This window comes from Neophocaena asiaeorientalis, unplaced genomic scaffold (genome assembly GCF_003031525.2).
Source record: "Neophocaena asiaeorientalis asiaeorientalis breed wild unplaced genomic scaffold, Neophocaena_asiaeorientalis_V1.1 scaffold59, whole genome shotgun sequence".
NCBI classification, from domain to species: Eukaryota; Metazoa; Chordata; class Mammalia; order Artiodactyla; family Phocoenidae; genus Neophocaena; species Neophocaena asiaeorientalis.
This window is the reverse complement of record NW_020174268.1, coordinates 11,700,733-11,715,932: the sequence shown is the minus strand read 5'-3', so window position 1 is coordinate 11,715,932 and position 15,200 is coordinate 11,700,733.

The following is a 15,200-nucleotide window of genomic DNA, read 5'->3' as shown; positions in this document are numbered from 1 at the left end:
TCCAACTACACATCTGTGTGCGCTAGATTTTCCCCATGTACTTCGACCCAAACAACAGATCACAACAGACTGTATTCAGGAGAAGATGTGAGAATCCAAGTGTTGTATAGTAAACCAGGCATTAAACAGATGTGCAGAAATATAAAACAATAGCACTCTTTTCACTATTTGGGGGTAAAATCTAGTTTTTTCAAAAAAAAGTTTATGTTACTATATAATGAGTTTATTGTTGTCTCTAATGAGTCAGTAAATTTTATAAGCTTCTCAGTTTTAATTACTAAAATGGTAAAAAAAAAAAAAAAAAAAAAGATATGAGCCACATCAGCAAAGGTTCTTTGGAGTTCTCAATAATTCTTAAAAGTAGAAAGGGTTATGGGACTTCCCTTATGGTCCAGTGGGAAAGACTCTGCACTCCCAATGCAGGGGGCCCAGGTTTGACCCCTGGTAGGGGAACTAGATCTCACATGCATGCCGCAACTAAGATCCCTCGTGCCACAACAAAGATCCAGCACAGCCTAAATAAATAAATCTTTTTAAAAAAAAAAATAGAAAGGGGTCATAAGACCAGAAAGTTCTAGAAGTTACACATAGTCACATACATAAACACGTACACAAAAAAGTACTGCTGTCACATTTGTTATTCTCCCTGAAAATCAGCTGAATTCTTCTTTGCCCTCTCATCCAAAGGAGACATTCTTTCCCAGTTATTCAACAGTCCCATTTAAATTTCCTGAGGTAGAACTGCACTTCCTCTTCTGTGAAATAGCTGGCTTAAACAAAACTCTCTCCTTCTTCCAGATTTTAGAAACCAGCTCCCTTGTTAATGTTTAAAGTAGCTGCTGGTAATATTTTGGAGAAAGCGGACTCATTTTAGCATTTTGGAATCAATCTAGCTCAGAATCTCCAACAATAGCTCATTTAATATGAATTAAACATAATTTTCTCCTTTGCTTCCCTGGGGGGAAAGCTGCACCTTTCTGAGTACAATTACATGCACATCTTGAACAAAGGCGGTATCACAATGCCTGCTCTTGTGATAGCCATCAGGCAGCTCTGTGAAGAAGATGGTGGTTACACAAAAATTGGTGACATTCTATAAATACGAAGCAACACATACATCGCTTTATTCCTTGTATAGACTTTAGTTAGCACTGTATGGAGAAAGGTAAAGAAAAGGAGACGTTAAGCGCTTGATAGCTGTTCTTTTTCGCTTGGCAGTTTGACTTACACTCAGTTTTATTTGGAAAGGTTGATTTTGTGGCTTAACAATCATGAATTTATAAAATATAGTTAAGACACTGTGTTCAAGCTCTGTTTACTTAATCGAGACAGGCTGCATTAAAGCAATGGTTGAAGAGGGTCAGGAGCTCTAAAGAGGAGAAGTAACACAACACAGAATAATCTGAACCCCCAAAGAGCTTTGAATTCTGCTTAGTTTTACATAGGATTTGTTATTAGTAAATTGTGGCATAAATCTGTAAACTCAGGTCAGCAGTAGAAAACAGCTATTTATAAAGATGTTCAGCAGAGTTAAATGAAATATACCCTTTAAAAAACTTTTGCTCCATGAAACAAATCACAGTTCTCTAAACCAGGGTTTGCTGCTGCTGTTGTCGTTTTAACTGTGGGTTCCTATCTATTAATGGCCTGGGAAATCAACTTACTGGAACACATAGCTTTTGTAAAAACAACAAAGTAGACCATATTGCAGGGCAGCTGACAAAGAAAGAAAAGGCATTATTCCATTTAAATGTTTCATTCAGAGGTAGGTGTTCTGTGTGTGTCTGTGTGTGAGTGTGTGTTTGTGTGTGTACATGTGCATGTGTCGAGGGTCACCAAGCAAAGTGTGTTTGTTGTTGTGGGTTACAGTCAAAAAATGTTTGAAAAGCATTATCCCTAAACCATACATTTCCTCAAATCATGCCTGTTTGAGGTTCACCCTGATAAGTGACTTTCAGGGGCCACTGTCCCTCCTTGTCCCCTGGGGAAATCTTAACTAGTCAAGAATCTAGGGTCTGGGAACCCTGGCTCTGCAGTTTGATCTCTCTGCCACATTTCAAATCTTTATGAGCCTCACCGTGGCTCCTAAACTATGATTTTACTGCTACAAGACACAGCTCCTGTCCCATTACACAGAGCCCTTGCATTGGGGAGGCCCCAGAGAGTCAAATTTAGAATCTCAGAGTAATAAGTCAAATTTGTAATAGTGACCACTGGATAGGGAAGGAAAAGAATACAAAATATCAAAAAGTTACAGTCTTGGGCTTCCCTGGTGGCGCAGTGGTTGAGAGTCCGCCTGCCGATGCAGGGGACACAGGTTCGTGCCCCGGTCTGGGAAGATCCCACATGCCGCAGAGCGGCTGGGCCCGTGAGCCATGGCCGCTGAGCTTGCGCGTCCGGAGCCTGTGCTCCACAACGGGAGAGGCCACAACAGTGAGAGGTCCGCGTACCGCAAAAAGAAAAAAAAAAAGTTACAGTCTTAAGGAATTAAATTTAATATCTTGTTAAAACCTATACTGGAAAAGAATCTGGAAAATATACATAGTACATATAAAGTAATATATATAGTGTGCATATATATATGTATAAGTGAATCACTGCTGTATACCTGAAACTAACACAATATTGTAAATCAAATATACTTTAATAAAAAATTTTAATAAAAACACAAAGTAAATTACAAATGCATATATTTAGGTCCTGTAAAAAAAAGTTAAGGTTTAGTACAGCTGACTGGATCCACAGATGTTCAAAATATGATTCTCTACACTTGTTTGATATATTTTTTAATAGAAAAACTAAATGTAAAAAAAAAAAGCATCAAACTTGGAATCTCACTGACACTAAGGCTTCCGGTTCTCGTCAATGTTAATAGTTCTTATTTGTCCAGGGGTGCGGTTTAAGGTTCACAAAGGTTATCCTCCCATTCTCATTACTATAATGTTTATTATTATTATTATCAATTTTTATTGGCGCATGGTTGCTTTACAACGTTGTGCTAGCCTCCACTGCACAACAAAATGAATCAGCCATACAGATACAGATATCCCCTCCCTTTTGGACTTCCCTCCCATTTAGGTCACCACAGTGCATTAGGTAGAATTCCCTGTGCTATATGGTACACTCCCATCAGTTGTCTATTTTATACATAGTATCAAACATTCCTATAATGTTTTAGCCACTAGTAGAACAAAGGGTCCCTGTTTATCGTCAGCCGGTCATCACACTGACAGCGACAGTATAGGGGCCCCACCTCGCCCGTTTGTTCAGTCGTGTCCACCTGGTTCAGAATGGCTTTCCATCCTCAGATAATTTAGGTTCCCGTAGACTATGTGCTCTAACCTAGCATGATGTTCTGAAAACACCACTGGCCAGGGCTCACTTAATAATTAGCGCAGAGTACCCCCTGGGGGGGGGGTCATTGTAAAACTCACAAAAATAGGAAGGGGGGTGGTGTTACTCATGCTGGTCATTACTCCATTCCTATAAAGCACAAAGAAGAATGAAACAAAATAAACTATAAAGATGAATGTACATTGTGGATTCATACACAAAAACACGACCAGATGATTTCTACAAAATATAACAAAAGCTATGGAAGAGAGAGGCAGGAGGTGGTATAGCAGGAAGAGCCCTTGGTCCAACCTGCGGGGTTCTGGAAGGGTTCCAAAGATGATCACTGAGCTGCACTTAGAAGGATGCAAGTCACAGTTAAAAGATAAACTCACTTGGCAGATAAGGGTAATTTTCTAAAGTTTTTTGTGGTTAAATTCTCACTTTTGTAAGAAAATTGCGTATTGCTGTCATGGATCAACTGTGTGATCTCGGGCGAGTCCTGTGATCTCTCCGGGGCCCCTCATTTCCTCCTCTGTGGATCAAGAAGGGCCTCGGTCTCACTGGGAGGGTCTGTCTGGGCGATGGGTCCATGACTCCGTGTCTGTCGTGTCACGTGGGATTACACAACAACCACGTGTCCTCCCACACATGGGATTTTTTTTTCCACTTTGAAGTGAAACCAAATGATGTATTTGTGCTAAATGAATGCAAATAACACATTCAGGATACACTTCTTTGTACACTACGCTTGCTTTTACTGGGCGAAACAAGCAGTCCTCAATGCTAATGTGCTACTTTCCCCTATACCTGTTTCCTGCCAAGCGATAGAGTGTTCTGCGGCCATTATGCCAAGATATTCCTGTAATGTTCATTTCAAATAGTATTTTCTGATAGCATTTTGCACCTTTAAAATATCTGTTCGACCTCTATTTCAGGGGAACACAAGAATGGAAAAGGAAAACAGCTGTATTCCCTCAGCTGTTGGTGCTACGTTGCTACTCCTGGGAAGATTGAAAGTTAGCACCTTCACCCATGAAGCTACACTACATGGAGCCAGGCAGAACAACTTCTTCTTTCCGAGGCTATCAAACTGGCCCTTTTTATGACAAATGCCATCTACCAACACAGCACAGGGCCCACTTTTCTCTCCACCTTTTTGTTTCTTTCTAGCATTATTATCACCCCCGGGGAATAAGAGTGAAAATGTACACTTGGCGTGACTGTGTCTGCCACCATTTTCAGCGCCTTCATCAAGGCCTTGATGCGGCCAGACATCCATGAGTGTTAACGCCAGACATCCACAAACACCATGTGTTGACCATTAGAGCTTTCCTTCTTTGGGCAGAAGGAAGAAAGCACCACGACCATGACTTCTCCGGTTCACTCGTGGTCCACTTCACACTCTCACAGCACAAAAACAATACTGTACTCTCTTTTTCTGGCATCTGAGTTTTACAATAAACCCTAACTGAGCGAGCAAAACAACTTCTCATTTTCAAGTTTTTTAAATAAACAGGACCACTTAAAAGAAAGCAGCACTGGCCACATGCACACTCCATGATCTAACTGTGCATGATTCCACACTAAAATCCAACTTGCCAGGCTGGATAGAAGTTTGGGAGATATGAGCCTTCTATTTTTTAAGTTGTCTGTTTAAATCCAACTCCTGTTAGCAGTTACTCAATCTTATTTCCACTTACTTGGCCTCACTGGAAGATTCAACTGGTGAATTCAATCCTGAAGAAAACATAATTCAAAAAATACTGTTTAAGATGCATACATTGGTTGTCTGCTCAGGAGCATATGGAACCACTGAACAACCCCTCATGGGCACTGCTTCTTGGTCAATGTGGCCAAGAAAAATCTACATCACCTACCAGGCAGTGTACCCCAGTCAGCCCGGGGTGTCCATGGTTGCAAGGGCCACTCCAGAAACATTCATGACAGAACACTGTTATTTCATTATTTGTTTTGTTTTAAAATTTTTCAGCCTTATCAATTTTGACCCTCTAATCCACGGCCAGCATTAAGTATATCTCGGTATCCCCTCCATAAAACAGTTTACTATGGAAATTTAGAATTTGAACACACTTGCCAAAAGAACTTTTTTTGGCTGTGCTGCGTGGTCTGCAGGATTGTAGTTCCCCGACTAGGGATCGAACCCAACCACTGGACTGCCGGGGAATCCCCGCCAAAAGAACATTTAACCTCCTTAAAAGAAGAGACTGTTTCCTTGACTACTTCTACAGCACTTCTTGTACACCAGTAATTGATATGGCTTTTAAAGTGTAAAAAGAGACCCAAAAGAATGCTATCTAGAAAATAGCTGGCTATTATTATCACTGTTGGCACATGTATATCATGTCTTATTACTGTACACGCTTGAAGAGAAACCAGGCTTGAAACACACACACAGGGTCTTCCCTGGTGGTGCAGTGGTTAAGAATCCACCTGCTAACGAAGGGGAAAACGGGTTCGAGCCCTGGTCCAGGAAGATCCCACATGCCATGGAGCAACTAAGCCCGCGAGCCACAACTACCGAGCTGCGTGCCACAACTACTGAAGCCCGTGCACCTGGAGTCTGTGCTCCGCAACAAGAGAAGCCACCACAATGAGAAGCCGGAACCCCAATGAAGAGTAGCCCCTGCTCGCCACAACTAGAGAAAGCCCATGTGCAGCAATGAACACCCAACGCAGCCAAAAATAAATAAAATAAATAAATAAATTAATTAATTAAACACACACAAATACACAGATGTATATTTGATTAATTCAAATTTGTCCTCACTTAAACTACCCTGTCATCTCTACATGTTCCAAATGAGTGGCAATCACAAGTTTGTACTGTAAGGTGTAAGTAACTACCTCATACACATACCAGTTTAATGTCATTGGATAAACATGCCAGTTGGTGGATAAACATGGAAATGGCATCATGATTTCATATGCCAGGAAAGAGGCTTTTCTAGCTGTAATCAGAGACTTCCTACAAATCTGTGAGGGGGCAGTTTGCATTCACCAATCTCCTAGAGAGTGTCTTGTTGCAGGAGTAGAATACTTCCTGCCTACAGTGTCAAAGGAAGATGACAGACATGTGTCCTTATAATAGGGGCCCCCATGGTGGAATTTCAGAGCACCTACAGACCTCTGAACTGTCTGCTCATTTTGGGTGATTGTGCATATATAGATTTTTCTAGGGAGATAATTCATAGGTATTTGTCTTCAAATTCTTAAAAGAACTTGTGACCACCAGAAGATTAAAAAAAGACAAAAAAGACCCACTGAATTAGAAGAGGAAAAGGAGAAAGTATGAGAGAGAAGGGGAAGAAGCTGAAGAGACTGAAGAGAATAGCTGACTATTCTAACTAAATTGGGTGCTGGGGAAGGGTCTTTAAAAAAGACTAGGAAGAGAATTCTAAGAAGATGGCAGAGTATGAAGCACCAGGAATCTGTCTTCCCACCTAGACAATTACTACACTAGCAGAATCTAATGTGACTATTTTGGAACTCTGGAGTCATTTGAAGGCTGGCAACTTCAGGGGAAGGCTTGGATGGTAAATTGTGGCTTATCTGGGCCGATTTCAGTTCTTAGCACAAGAAGCAGTTACCTAGGCCATATCCCTTGGCAGCAGCCTGCACGGCTTCCGCAGGGAGCCAAGGTAGGCAAAAAGGACTGGGTCCTCCAAACATCAGGTACTTGTGCTCTGATCACCAACTGCTGATCCAATCACAGACACGCAGACAAACTGGAGGGAAGTGTTGATCTTGCACCTCCCACTGGTGCAAGCCCCTTCCCCTCTGGCTGAAGTGACTTCCAGGGGCTTTAAAGGACTGATACTTTTTCTCCACCTCACCCCCTTTTAAGTTTCTCTTTTTTTCCTTTTGGAAGCCAGACATTAAAGACTAGGACAACTTAAGGAACTAGAGAATGAAGAACAAGCCTAACCCCAAGCTAGCAGAGGGAAGACAATAATAAAGATTAAAGCAGAGATAAATGAAACAGAGAACAGAAAACCAATAGAAAAAAATCAATGAAACCAAACTACTGATTCTACAGAAATAAATATGTTATAAAAGAGTAGTATGAACAACCGTAACATGTTACAGTTTATAACATGTAACTGCTATAAAAGAGTAACATGAACAACGGTACTCCAACAAATTAGATAACCTAGATGAACCGGAGAAAAAACAGAAAATCTGAATAGATCTATCACTAGAAGGGGATTGAACAAGTAATCAAAAAATCTCCTAACAAAGAGTCCGGAACTTGCTAATTCACTGGGACCTTGCTAATTCTACCAAACATTTAAAGAACTAATACCAATTGTTCTCAAACTTTTCCAAAAGATTGAAGAAGAGGGAACATTTCCTAACTCACTCCCATGAGGCCAGAATTATCCTGAAACCAACGCCAACAAAGGCACTACAAGAAAAGAAAACCATACTGATGTCCCTTATGAACATGAATGCAAATATCCTCAGCAAAATACGAACAAACTGAATTCAGCAGCATATTAAAAGGATTATACACCATGACCCAGTGGGATTTATTCCTGGAACGCAAGGATGGTTAGTCATATAAAAATCAATCAATGTAATATACCGTATGAACAGAAGGAAGGGAAAAAAAACACATGTCATCTCAACTGAGGCAGAAAAGGCATTTGAAAACATTCAACATCCATTCATGAGAAAATGCCAACATACTACAAATAGAAGGACACTATCTCAACATAATAAAAACCATATATTAAAAAACCCATGCAAACATCATACTCAATCGTGAAAGACTGAAAGCTTTTCCTCTAAAATAAGGAACAAGGCAAGGATGCCTGCTTTTGTCACTTCTATTCAACATAATACTGGAAGTTCTACCCAGAACAATTAGGCAAGAAAGAGAAATAAAAGGCATTCAAATTGGAAAGGAAGAAGTAAATTTATCTCTGTTTGCAAATGATATGATCTTATATGTAGAAAACCCTAATGAGTCCACACACACAAAATCTGTTAGAACTAATAACCAAATTCAGCAAAGCACAAGGATACAAAGTCAACATGCAAAAATCAGTTGCATTTCTATACACTAACAGTGAACAATCTGAAAAAGAAATTACAAAACAATCCCATTTACAATAGCATCAAAACAAATAAAATACTCAGGAATTAACCAAAGTGGTGAAAGACTTGTATAATGAAAACTATAAAACACTGCTGAAAGAAATGAAAGACATAAGTAAATGGAAACACATCCCATGTTCATGGATTGAAAGACTTAATATTGTTAAGATGTCAACACTACCCAAAAATATCCCAATTTTTTGGCAGAATAGAAAAATTCATACAGAATCTCAAGGGACCCTGAAATTCGGGTCTTTTGAGCATGAGCTACCCATTCTCTTTGCTTGCCCCTGCAAGAAACACTGTACTTTCCTTCACCATAACCTAGTGTCAGTAGATTGGCTTTGCTGCACACTGGGTGAGTGGACCGAAGTCTGGTTTGGTAACAAACAAAGAGGCGATAGTGCCAGCTTCTCCAGAAGCTGCGGAATGAGAATTCCAGGCAGAAGTTCTAAGAGGGTGGCGTAAGGGTGGGGAGAATTTGGTGAGTTTGGGTAGCTGAAGGAAAGCCTGTGTGGCCAAGGAGGAGTGGGCAAGGAAGTGAGGTGGGAGGGGTGGGCTGGAGGCAGCTCATGATGGACTTTGAAGGCAATGTGTGGAAAATGGATTTTATTTTAAGTGCAAAGGGGAGCCTTTGAATGGGTTTAAAAAACAAAGAAGTTAAATGACCTGATGCATTTTTAAATGATTACACTGGCTGCTTATGTGGAGAAAAACAGGATGGTAAGAAAGCAGGGAGACCAACTAGAACACACTACGGTACAGGTGAGAGACCACGGGAGACCTAATAGGGCGGTAGCTGTTGAGGAAGGTGGGATCAGTGGAGTGTTGTTTTGTGTTTTTAAGATGGGGATTCTAGTGACCATCTTACGCATTGAGAGAAATTAATCAGTAAAAAAAGGAGAGATTCATGTTGCAAAAGATAGAGGAAGTGGGGCCACAGAAGGGAAGAGGGGAGAATGAGGGCAGATTCAGGTAGGTTTGTCCATCTGGTCACCGGAAGAATGGGAGCATTACCTCTGAGAAAGTCTAATGTCTTGATTGAAGCTTGAGTTAAGACTGGGAGGAGGAGGGATAAGAGACTTCAGGAGCAAGGAAAAGGTGGGAAGTAGGGAGAGGGTGGGAAAACAGGAGTGTGTTCTGAAATACAGATACAAAACAAAAGGCAATCTCCTACAGGGGCCACTTAGCCAGCACGGCTGACAGACAACAAAGCCGTTGTAGGGTCCCACTCCAAGGAGCTTCAGAAAAAGTCAACCTACTCTCGGAAAGGAAGCATTGCTCACTGCTCAGACTGAAACCCGGGCACTCTACCAGTGGGCTCTTTTCCCTGTATGATACGAGGAGGTGATCAGAGCTGGATAGAGAAGCAGGGCAGCCAAGACGGTACTTGGGTACTTATCTATATGAATCACAAAAATATCACAACACACTCTCAAAATATAAGTTGGTCACATTCCTACTAAAGTAGGCAATGCCCTCAAGTGTGAAAAAATAACACTTCTAAATATTTTTTTGTGATGATCATGCCACCCAGCACCTGGAAATTAGCAAATGAGAGGAAATTCTGAAGTGGTAATACAGAGGATTCATGTTCCTTATAGAAAGGAGTGATTTACTTGATTGCCTTTTGAATCTTTAATATAATAGTTTCAAGGCAGGGACTGAGGATAAATACTTTCATGACTCTGAAAGGATGCACAAGAAACTGACGACATTAGATGCTTCTGGAAAGAAAATGGTGGCTGGGGAGAAGGGTGAAAGACATGTTACTTCTGTACTTTTTGAATTCTGTATCAACTGAAAAACACCTCCAGAGTCAGAAAAATCCTAATAAAAAACCTAGAAGAACTGCAAAAATTAGGAAATGTTTTGCCCATTATTTTTCCAAGCATCGATTCTGCTTCATACTTCAATTTCTTTCTGTATAAACCTTTTATTAACAAAGATTGATTTTTCCCCCACCTTTCCTCAACAGATTTTGAAGCAGAACCATATGATTACTCTCTCTGAGAGGCCTACAGATCTTGGTTCAGCTCTCGTTAAAATGACAAGAAGACTGGATTTCCAGTATCCATTCAAAAAGTAGTGTGCTATTTAAAATGTGGCTCCATGTTTTTTTATTCCCAAGATAAGTCTTGCATTCCCAGTTAGACAATAGGTAGTGAACATCTTACAAGGAGACATCCCATTCATCAGGAGCTCTTACTTATCTTAAAACTTGAATTATATCACCAGAACTCAGCAGAGAGACAAGATAACAGAAAAAAATATAGGTCTTTAACTCACAGTAGGACTCAAATAGGATTGCAACAAAGGAGATTATGTGTTACTTAGAGACTTTTCTTAATTTAGACCAAATTTTAACATGCTTTACTGTTTGTATTAGAATGTTTTGACTGAAATTTCATGTATGCACAAATGTATATCATCACATTAGACAGTGCAATTCTTTCTTTCCTCCCTCCTATATTTGTAACTCTTAGTGTATTTATAAAACATTCCACATTCTTAAGGAAAATAGAATCAAGGCCAACTATTTCAGCATGGATGATTTATCAATTACAAATTGAAGATCCTCAGAAATCTATTTTTACCGAATTGTTTATAAACTGAATAACTGTTGCCCTTAAAAAAAACCAAACTTTCTGTACCTTAGCAACCACAAAAAGATACAACACAAGGCATCTTAAAGGTGCCCTTACTCGAAGCAATTCTGATCTATGAAAATCTGGCTTTGCCACAAATGTAAATTTGGGAGAGATTATTTGTCTTACAAAATGACTCATTACAAATGTAAAAGTATGCTGCAATTTACAAAACTCTGATTGAGCTTTTTCAGGAATAAATACCCTTTCATTCGATAAATATTTAGCAAGTTGTCTATGTTGCAGTTCCTTTAGTTAACTGTTAAAACCTTACATATTTTGCTTCTAAAGGTGTATCTAATAGAAACAATCTAGACTCCTTAGCAGAATTAAGAGAGTTCACCTTATATGACTACTTCTAAAATACAACTCCAACTTTAAAATCATATTCTGGAGGGCTTCCCTGGTGGCACAGTGGTTGAGAGTCCTCCTGCCGATGCCGGGGACACGGGTTTGTGCCCCAGTCCGGGAAGATCCCACAGCAGTGAGAGGCCCACGTACCGCAAAAAAAAACAAAAAACCCCGTATTCTGGCCATCTTATCATCTAAACATTTTCGTTAGGCAGTAAGGAACCCCATTGTTAGCAAACTGCAGAGCAAATCAAATTAGCTTTGGGGACGCTTTATCTTCTAAACTCTTTGCCCATCAAAACACCAAACATCCTTAAAACTTTAAGAATTTTACAAACCTGCCAGCTTTTTTGTAAGCAATACGGTATTATTTTACTGATGTAGTCAATAAACCACTTTTACAAAATGCTCCCAGTGTGTCCTTCAGAAAACTGTATTATTCTAAATATCAGATGATATCCATGTAGAATAGCTTAGCTCAAATTCAGAAAAGGGATATTTCCCTTTTTCTAAATAGATGTTTTGAAATTGTTTTTCTAGGTAAGGAGGTATATTTCCACCTTCTCATTGTTATAAAGTCACCCCAGGACACCTTGGATGTCATTTTTTAACCCTGATGAGTGTTTAGGAACAATAGAAATGAGTTTGCCTCCAACAAGTACATCCTCCTTCTCTCTCTGTCTCCCCGCCCCTGCACCCACGTTTCTCAATAAATGCTGTTCAGCCCAAATATGGGGAATGTGCTGTGGTGACACAGCAGAACAGTGCATGACAGCCACACCACGCAGAGGACAGAAACATGTTTTTTCAAATCTCCCTATTTTTCATTCAGAACTTCTTATATATCAACACACAAGGGGGCTTACTCAAAAAAAGATTTTTAAAATTTATTTCTGTAACTCCAGCCTGTAATTATGGTAAACACAAGTGATCTTTCACTTTTCCCCTTTCTACTTTGTTCCTCTGAGAAATGCAGATCTACAGCAGAGTGAATGGCCATTTGCCTGGCATGACCAAAGAATCTTGTTACCTTCCCTTGTGCTTAGGTGCACTCCTAGTAGTAGGGGTTATTTCTACACAGCCTCTAAGTTACCCTGCAAAGCCATCCTGAAGTAATTCTCCACATTTTCTTTCCTTTTCTTTCTCTCTCTCTCTCTTTCTTGCTTTCTTTCTTTCTTTTCCTTCCTTCTTCCTCTCCCTCCCTCCCTCCTTTCTTTCTTTCTTTCTTCATTTCCTCCCTCCCTCCCTTCCTTCTTTCTTTCTATGAGGTACAAGTGACTTATTAGTTCCAGGTGTGCAACATAGCGATTCAACATTTTTATAGATTACACACCATACTAAGTTGTTATAATATCATTGACTATATTCCCTGTGCTGTACTTTACACCCCTGTGATTTATTTTATGACTGGTAGTTTGTACATTTTCATTCATTCTTTGATTCAGTCAACAAACCTTTGAGTCTCTACCATGCGTTAGGTGCTGTGCTGTGTGCTAAAACTATACAACAGCTTCCCAGATTCAAAGTCTTCATTACCTAAGGAATTAAAAGAATCTAAGTCAGGACACAAGGCCATTAAACTGCTTCAAAATATTTAGACTCTTAAACATGCAATGAGGGATATTTGGGGGATATTTTTGGCTTTGCCAAATGGTTTATGGGGAAGTGTTGCTTTGTTTTATTTTATTTTTATTTTAAACATAGGTGGCAACAAGTGATTTCATCAGAGAGTCTAAAATTCTGGGCCAGCCCAGAAGCAATCTATTTTCTTCACTGTGCCAGGGGTGTAACTGGCACCCCTCAGGACAGTTTCCCTGTTCCCTAGACCTGTGGATGGACCCTGAGACATGAACTTGAGCTGCTCCAACTTGTTAGGTTTTTCTCCAGGTAGAATCTCTAAAAACGTAGATGCGATATAACTGAGGAAACGACACCATTTAGAGTCCTAACATTTTTGTGCTGTAAATTTATCTACTCCTGCCGCTCCACTGGGCATGTTAACTGCTACTGTCCCACCGTGCAAGCAAGTACTTCTTTAGACCTACGGTTAGGATTCTTGCCCTTGAGAAAGAATTCCAGAAACTAAAAACAAAACAAAACGAAAAACGGAATCCGTGCTGGAGTCAAAGTGAGCTCACCCATTGTAATGAGCTCTGTACATTTTCAAGCTAGAAAAACTCACACCCAGAAGGATGAAAGGGTGCAAGGCAGTGTTGGGAAAATTTTTGTCAATTATGATGATAATATCATTGAAATAAATACAACATGGCATTATTGGGTGACTAGGCTTAATTGTACCACTGACTTGAAAGATTAAGCTGGACGGAAGTTCACCTCCTACTGGAGTCACCCAGGCCAGACAGACATAAGGAAGGAGTCTTATAAGATGATGGCTGATGGCCCATTAACCAAGAGGATAGCTGTGAATAATGAAGTCAATCATTGTGCAGAGCAAAAATTCTTCCATTGTAGATTTAGTCACTGAATCTAGACTAACAAGTAGATTTTTATGTGCTAAGGAGTCATGAAACACAGCAAGAGGCAAGAGGAAGTGCCCCAGCATACAAAGGCACTCCCCTCCCCGGCAAGTGTAAAAACAGCAGGAAAGACATTCTCAACCTTACAAACGATGACAAGACCCACAAACTAGCTAAACTGAGTTCTTACTATGAAGCCTTAGATGTCAGGCTGGTTCTACAAAAGGACACATTTTGACAAAATCAACCAAAACTTTTCATCAAACAGCCTGCTTACACTTAACGGATCCTTTGAGCTTTAAAACTGACATCACCACTGCCCATAAAAATTCCAGTCTTTTTAGAATGACCCGTGTCATACCATATCAGGGACAACGTACCTGTTTTCTCAGTTGGTTAAACTGTTACTCAGCAGATAATATCTCAGCGATGCTTAACTTTAAAATCAAGCATGAAGCCACAACTGAGGTAGATCACTATTTGCATACTTGAGCAGCAAAGCAAACAGAGTAATAAGTGAGATGTAGTTTCAAACAAAGAATATGTGAAGACATTTGCCAAGCAAGATCTCAAGCAGAATACAGAACAACTCAGTGTTCTCCAGTCTTCTGGAAATCCTGGCACTTTATTTGGCTAGAAATTTTTAGTTGTAAGAGTAGAATGTAAGTAAAAATCATTAATATGTCCTCACTTGATTTATTAATAGACTTCTTGTTGAAAACCTAACTTTGTCTGAAATACCAAGTGTTGATAAGAATGTGATTAACAAAAATTGATAGGAATAGGTGGATCAGTACTTTGCAAACAATTTGTTATCTTGTGAAGTTGAAATTTGCATATCTTTAGACTTAGCAACTCCACAACTGGATGTATGTCCTCCACTAGTTTTCAAATCTCAGGTAGAAATGGCTAATAGGGGCTTCCCTGGTGGCACAGTGGTTGAGAGTCCGCCTGCCGATGCAGGGGACATGGGTTCGTGCCCTGGTCCGGGAAGATCCCACATGCCGCAGAGCGGCTGGGCTGGTGAGCCATGGCTGCTGTGCCTGGCGTCTGGAGCCTGTGCTCCGCAACGGGAGAGGCCACAACAGTGAGAGGCCAGCGTACCGCAAAAAAAAAAAATGGTTAATAAAATCCAACTTATTGGATCTCTATCAGTATTTTAAAAAATAGACTGGGTTTTATCAGCGTCATTGCTCAGAGTAGGGAAAAGTATTATATCTTGAAGTTTTTGAAGTGATATATATATATATATATATATATATATATA